The sequence below is a fragment of the Rhipicephalus sanguineus genome, chromosome 2 (genome assembly GCF_013339695.2).
Source record: "Rhipicephalus sanguineus isolate Rsan-2018 chromosome 2, BIME_Rsan_1.4, whole genome shotgun sequence".
NCBI lineage: Eukaryota > Metazoa > Arthropoda > Arachnida > Ixodida > Ixodidae > Rhipicephalus > Rhipicephalus sanguineus.
In genome coordinates this window covers 126,505,396-126,511,395 of record NC_051177.1, presented here as the reverse complement: position 1 = coordinate 126,511,395, position 6,000 = coordinate 126,505,396, and positions in this window count along the sequence as shown.

Here is a 6,000-nt window from a genome sequence, read left to right as displayed (position 1 = left end):
GACCCGACGTCTGGACACCTGGGTGTTTCTCGCAAGCTAGCAAGAATACAGGAGAAGTACCACTGGCCGCGCCTTTCCACCGACGTCACCCATTACGTAAAGACCTGCCGGGACTGTCAGCGACGCAAGACACCGCCCACTAGGCCAGCCGGACTTCTGCAGCCTATCGAGCCACCTCGACGGCCGTTCCAGCAAATCGGGATGGACTTACTAGGGCCGTTCCCGACGTCCAATGCCGGAAACAAGTGGATCGTCGTGGCAACTGACTACCTCACCCGCTACGCCGAGACAAAGGCCTTTCCTAAAGGCAGTGCCGCCGAGGTAGCCACGTTCTTCGTGGAGCACATCGTTTTGCGTCATGGCGCCCCAGAGGTCCTCATCACAGACAGAGGTACCGCCTTTACTGAGGACCTAACTCAGGCGATCTTGAAATACAGCGAGACGAGCCACCGCCGCACCACCGGCTACCACCCGCAGACCAATGGCCTCACCGAGCGTCTAAATAAGACCATCGCCGACATGCTGGCCATGTACATCGACGTCGAACACAAGACATGGGGCGCCATCCTTTCGTACGTGACCTTCGCGTACAACACGGCCGTGCAAGAAACGACACAGATGACGCCATACAAGTTGGTGTACGGACGGAGCCCGGCAACGACGCTCGATGCCATGTTACCAAACGTGACCGATGTGGAAAACATCGACGTGACCACCTACCTACAACGCGCCGAAGAAGCTCAACAGCTCGCCCGCCTGCGCATCAAGAACCAGCAGAGGGCCGACAGCCGTTGCTCTAATCTTCGACGACGTCACATGGAGTACCAACCTGGTGACCGTGTGTGGGTCTGGACGCCGATACGCCGACGTGGGCTCAGTGAAAAACTTCTCCGGCGATACTTCGAGCCATACAAGGTGCTTCGACGTCTCGGAGCTCTTGACAACAAGGTCGTCCCGGACGGCATTACGAACTCCCAGCGACGCCGCGCACGGCCTGAAGTCGTCCATGTCGTGCGCCTTAAGCCGTTTGTTGCGCGTTGGCAAACCCGGGGACTCTACTTTTTCCTTTGTTATTGTAATTCATTTGTGCATGCTTTTGTTCCTTTTTTTTCTTCTTTTTCTCTTTTTTTTCCTTGCTATGTTCTGTCGCAAGCATCGGGACAACGCCTTTTCAGAGGGGGGCAATGCCACACCCGCTTCTTCTTTTATTTTGATGTATTTGGGTTTGAATAGCAAGGGCTGTTATCAACGCTCGGCGCTGACAGCGCCGCAGTGTTCGAAAAGCTTCGCGAGTGTAGTAGATCGTTTTGTTAAGATTGCACGCAGGACGCTAATCATCTAGATTATTCCAGTGCTTGCGCGACAACCAGTGATAGGACTGGAAACTTCGATGCGTGATGTATAAAGGTCGACGCATCCCAGCCATGAGCAGTTGATCCACGGCCGACGCCCAGTTCGCCGCTATCAGTGTAGAGCGTGTATTGCTGTAGTTTTAGTTTTCGTTTCAAGGCCACAAGTTCGGCCAAATAAAGTTTCATCTCGACACGCCGACTGCTGTCTTCATCGACGTCACGACCACGTGACAATAGCATCAGTTTGATTGACAAGACACGCAAAGCTGCAACTGCCTGTGGCGCCTTGAACTGCGCGCAGCCAGCATTGCTACATGGAACTTGCGGACAAGCTGGCCCCTAACTACAAAACCCTTTCTGTCAATAAATGTTTTTTTCTTCCTTTTTTCGTCAGCTCAAGGTCACAAGAACGCTTTTTTAGTGACAGCCCGCTGCCCACTTTCCCCGTGTGCGTTTCCCACCCGCAGAGAGCCCACTCCCTCATATGGATGACCTTTGCTGTCCTCGTGATGAGGGGATTCCCAATAACATAGTACCCGAACTTGACGCGAAGCTCTTCAGAAGCAGTTAAGCTAACTGCTTCTGAAGGCTTTGTCAGTAAATTTCACGGCGGATTGGAACGCTCTCTCTAATATCAATATATCAGTCCTAACTATTCCTTAAATTTTGTTAGTAGTTTGAAGACATGAAAAATTGGTGAACATGGGGCACCACTGGAGCTAACGTTTCGACAAGTTGTCTCCTTGTCTTTTTGCCTTCTTATTATCTTCAAAGCTGCAAACTGCCTACCTTAGCGCGTGTATGGGCATGTTTCGTACCCTCTCCTCCAACCCAAACAAAAGAGGAGGGAAGGGCAATTGTGTAAAGGGGGTGGGGGAGGAAGGGCTGGCGTGCCTGCGGAATAGTAGTCGACTAGCGCAATGAATAGTACTGAGTACTAGCCTGCTGGTGCTTATACTAAGCTCCTTACTGACTTACAGTAAGTCCCTTTTTTAGAAGAATAAGCATCTCTTACCTCGTCGACGATGTGGACCTCGTACATGGGCGCCTTTTCTTTGGTTGTCCATGTTGAAAATGCCCTGAGGTAGCCTAGCTCGTCTCTGCAGAACTCCACGAATTGTACTGTTCCTGTGTGGTAAGAGAACTTGATGCGCCAGTGAAGCATTCCCTGGGATAATCGTGTTCCTCTCATCCAGGAAGTGAATCTTGCGAAGATACACCGTGCCTTCGAACGGAGCTCGCTTGTAATCAAAAATACTTCTGTTTCCAGCCCGCTTTGAGCTGTTGGGACAAAAGACCGAAAAACGGGTTAAATCTCCACCTCACTACTGAAGGTGCACAGCCAATCTGTCGATAGCCACGCATGATAAAAAATTTAGCAAATAACTTTTATCGAAAATGCTTTCGTGCGCATGATTCGTTCACGCATCGGTTGAAGATTGAGCGCTAATTTTAAGGAATACCTTTTGTCGAGCTGACTGGTGACGCATAGCTTAAGAATTGAGGCCGCTAACACTGGGATTGGGTAGAACTACACAGGAGCCTATTTCCAGATGGTCTTCACTCAAGAACACAGCGGATATTTATATTATGAGACGACGTCCAGTGCGGTAATCGAAAGGTTATATTTCAATGTAGTAACGGCGTGAGCCCAAAGCGGCGCAGCCCGCGAGACTAACTAAGATGACAGTTATGAAACCGTTAAGCGCACAAAGACGGGAACAAGAAGACGACACACAGAGCGCTACTTCCAACTGATGTTTATTGCGACACAGGCAATAAACATCAGTTGGAAGTAGCGCTCTCTGTGTCGTCTTGTTTCCGTTTTCGTGCGCTTAACGGTTTCATAATGTCAGTGTACCAGCTAGCTCGGACCCAGCCTCTGATTAAGATGGCAATTATATTGTTTTCTGTATAGATGAAGATGAAGTACATAGTCAGCGCTCACACTATTTTCTCCCGTCGCGAAAGCGGGCAGCAAGTTAACAAGGGTAGGAACGCCGAATATATGGTTTAAGGCGAGAGACATGAGCGATCTCGGTGCTGCGGCGGCGACGATCAGTAACCGCGCTGACAGGAGCGACGCGATAGTACATGGCAGATGTTCTTATTGAAATATAACCGTTCGATTACCGCAATGGACGTCGTCTCATAAGTGGTGGAGCGTGCTGTGGTTCCCACGTCCTCCTGCTCTACCGGTCACCCCTGGAGCTCCGGTCTGGTCGACGGTTGTGCTCGCAAACGGCAGTGATGGCACAAAACAATGCGTCCGCTGCCGCAACCGCTTCTGCTCAGCCAGTTGGGCCTATCAACACAGTGAGTACATCGCAACGAGACCCTCCGGTATTTTCTGGCCTTCGCGGTGACAACTTCGAGGACTGGCTCGACAATTATGAGAGAACCAGTGTTTGTAATCATTGGGACTAGGCCCACAAACTACGCTACGTTCCGTTTTATCTCATGGAAGTGGCTGAAACCTGGTTCTGCAACCATGAAAGCGACTCTCCTGATTGGGCAGCTTTCACGGCACAACTCCGTCAGATATTTGGCACATCTGGAGGATGCTCTGAGGTAGCGAAACAGAAGCTCGCAACCCGCGTGGAAGGGCCCGACGAATCATATACGTCGTATGTTGAAGAAGTTCTGGCTCTCTGTCGCCGTGCCCAAAGTGACGTGACGGAGGCCGATCGCATCCTTCACATACTGAAAGGCGTAAACTCTGTGGCCTTCAATGCTTTTGTCATTCAGAGCCCAAATACAGTTGAGGACATCACCACATGCCAACGCCTGGACGTGCTCTATTGCATGCGCCTCCCAGACGCCTCCTATGACGCTCGCTTTGCTGGAGAACATTTATCCGCACCATTGTCAGAGAGGAACTTCACGGCCTTCTTACTGGCAACACAGTCACTTCGTCTGCCCGATCTCCTCCTCCCAACCTGCTTGAAATTAGGCTCTTTTAGCTGAGCGTCGCTTACGCTCAGCCCTTCCCAGATGTAGCATCTTGAGAGAGTGCAAGGTACAGCATGTATTTCGAGTTTTCGACTAGCGCGTCTTGCCGAGACGCGGTGAGCTTGGCTGCAAAATGACGGCGAAACCAAGTGGACGCACCTTCACGCTCCGGTCAGTTGGCTTCACGAACGGAGCGGAAGATGCGTTCTACGTTCCGCCGGTCGCACGATCGTTCTGCGCACGAGCACTGCAGTTCTTTCAACGTGTTTGTGTGTTAATTGAGCCACGCGCTCTACAGATCCATCTACGCGTTCATGTGCATTCGCCGGTCTGACCGGAGCGGATCGTAAATGCCCAGCTAAAAGTGCCTATTATCAAGGACGAACTGGCATCGATGACAAGCGTCGCACGTGCCCCGTCTCCTGTACCCTTTCATGTGCCTTCGAACGCAGAAGTTGCGTCACGGGCCCCTGCACCAATTTCATCTGCGCCTGTGGACGTTGGATGCGACCGTTTGGTGTCGATGGCAGCACAGGCACCAGTGCAACCACACTACTCTACCTGGCGTCCTTCGCGCCCCGTCTGTTTCTACTGTGGCATACGGGGCCACATATCTCGTTTCTGCCGCCGCCGTCAGCAGGATGAAAGATGTGGCTATTCAGCTTATGAAAGAGACTTTGCCCCAAGATCTGATGGCTACGTTCCAGCCCCGTATCCATCCACCTCACGTCAGTCGCCCTCACCTCCACTGTCCCAAGCTATGCCTCGTCCTTCTCTTTCACTTCGCCGCCGTTCTCCGTCACCATTTCGGCGTACAACATCATCCTTGCGTCCTGCCCCGATCTCTCTCGGAAAACTAGAAGCTGCAGTTTTTGGAGGGGAAACTGCTCGTTATTGAAACGTCACAATTCCTTCGTCTCCCCCAGCAAATTTACTGCCTGTTTGTCTGGAAGGTGTTTGTGTTGACGCCTTTATAGACACTGGAGCCGCCATTTCGCTCATTAACCGCGAATTGTGTTTTCGTCTACGGAAAGTGCAAACCCCTTATGTCGGTCCCATGTTATGTGGCGCTAATGACAATCCGATTTGCCCGACCGGACAGTGTACTGCTCGCGTTCTCATCGACGGAGTCCGCCATCATGTATAGCTGGCTGTGCTTTCTTCATGCGCTCATCAGATTATTTTAAGCTGGGACTTCCTATCAGCTTGGGCAGCTGCCATTTCGTGCGGTCAACCTCGCATTCGTATTACAGACACTGAGCTTTCTTCTGCTGCCAATTTTTCGCCGCCCAACCTTGTCACAGTTGCGGATTTTCTTCGGCCTTCAGGACAAGAACGTGTACTTACGGTCAGGTCACGAGACGTTATAGATGGCGACGCATTGGTTATACCTTGCCAGCGCTGTATTTCACGGGGCATCGCAATCGCATCTTGTCTAGTGCGGTTCTAACGTGGTTATGCAAGCATCACCGCCTACAACACGACGCCAGAAGCCCTACTGCTGCCCGAGGGGACTACTGTTGTCAGTATTACCGAAGAAGACCGGTATGTGTCGTCACTGTTTCAACTGCCTCGTCATTTCCACAGTGTACGCTCGCGGGAGGTTCATCGTGAGCTCTCAAGGCCACCTTGAGCACGGATCTCGATCCGACCCAGACTGATGCCTTGCTGACCATATTAATGAAGCACAACACTT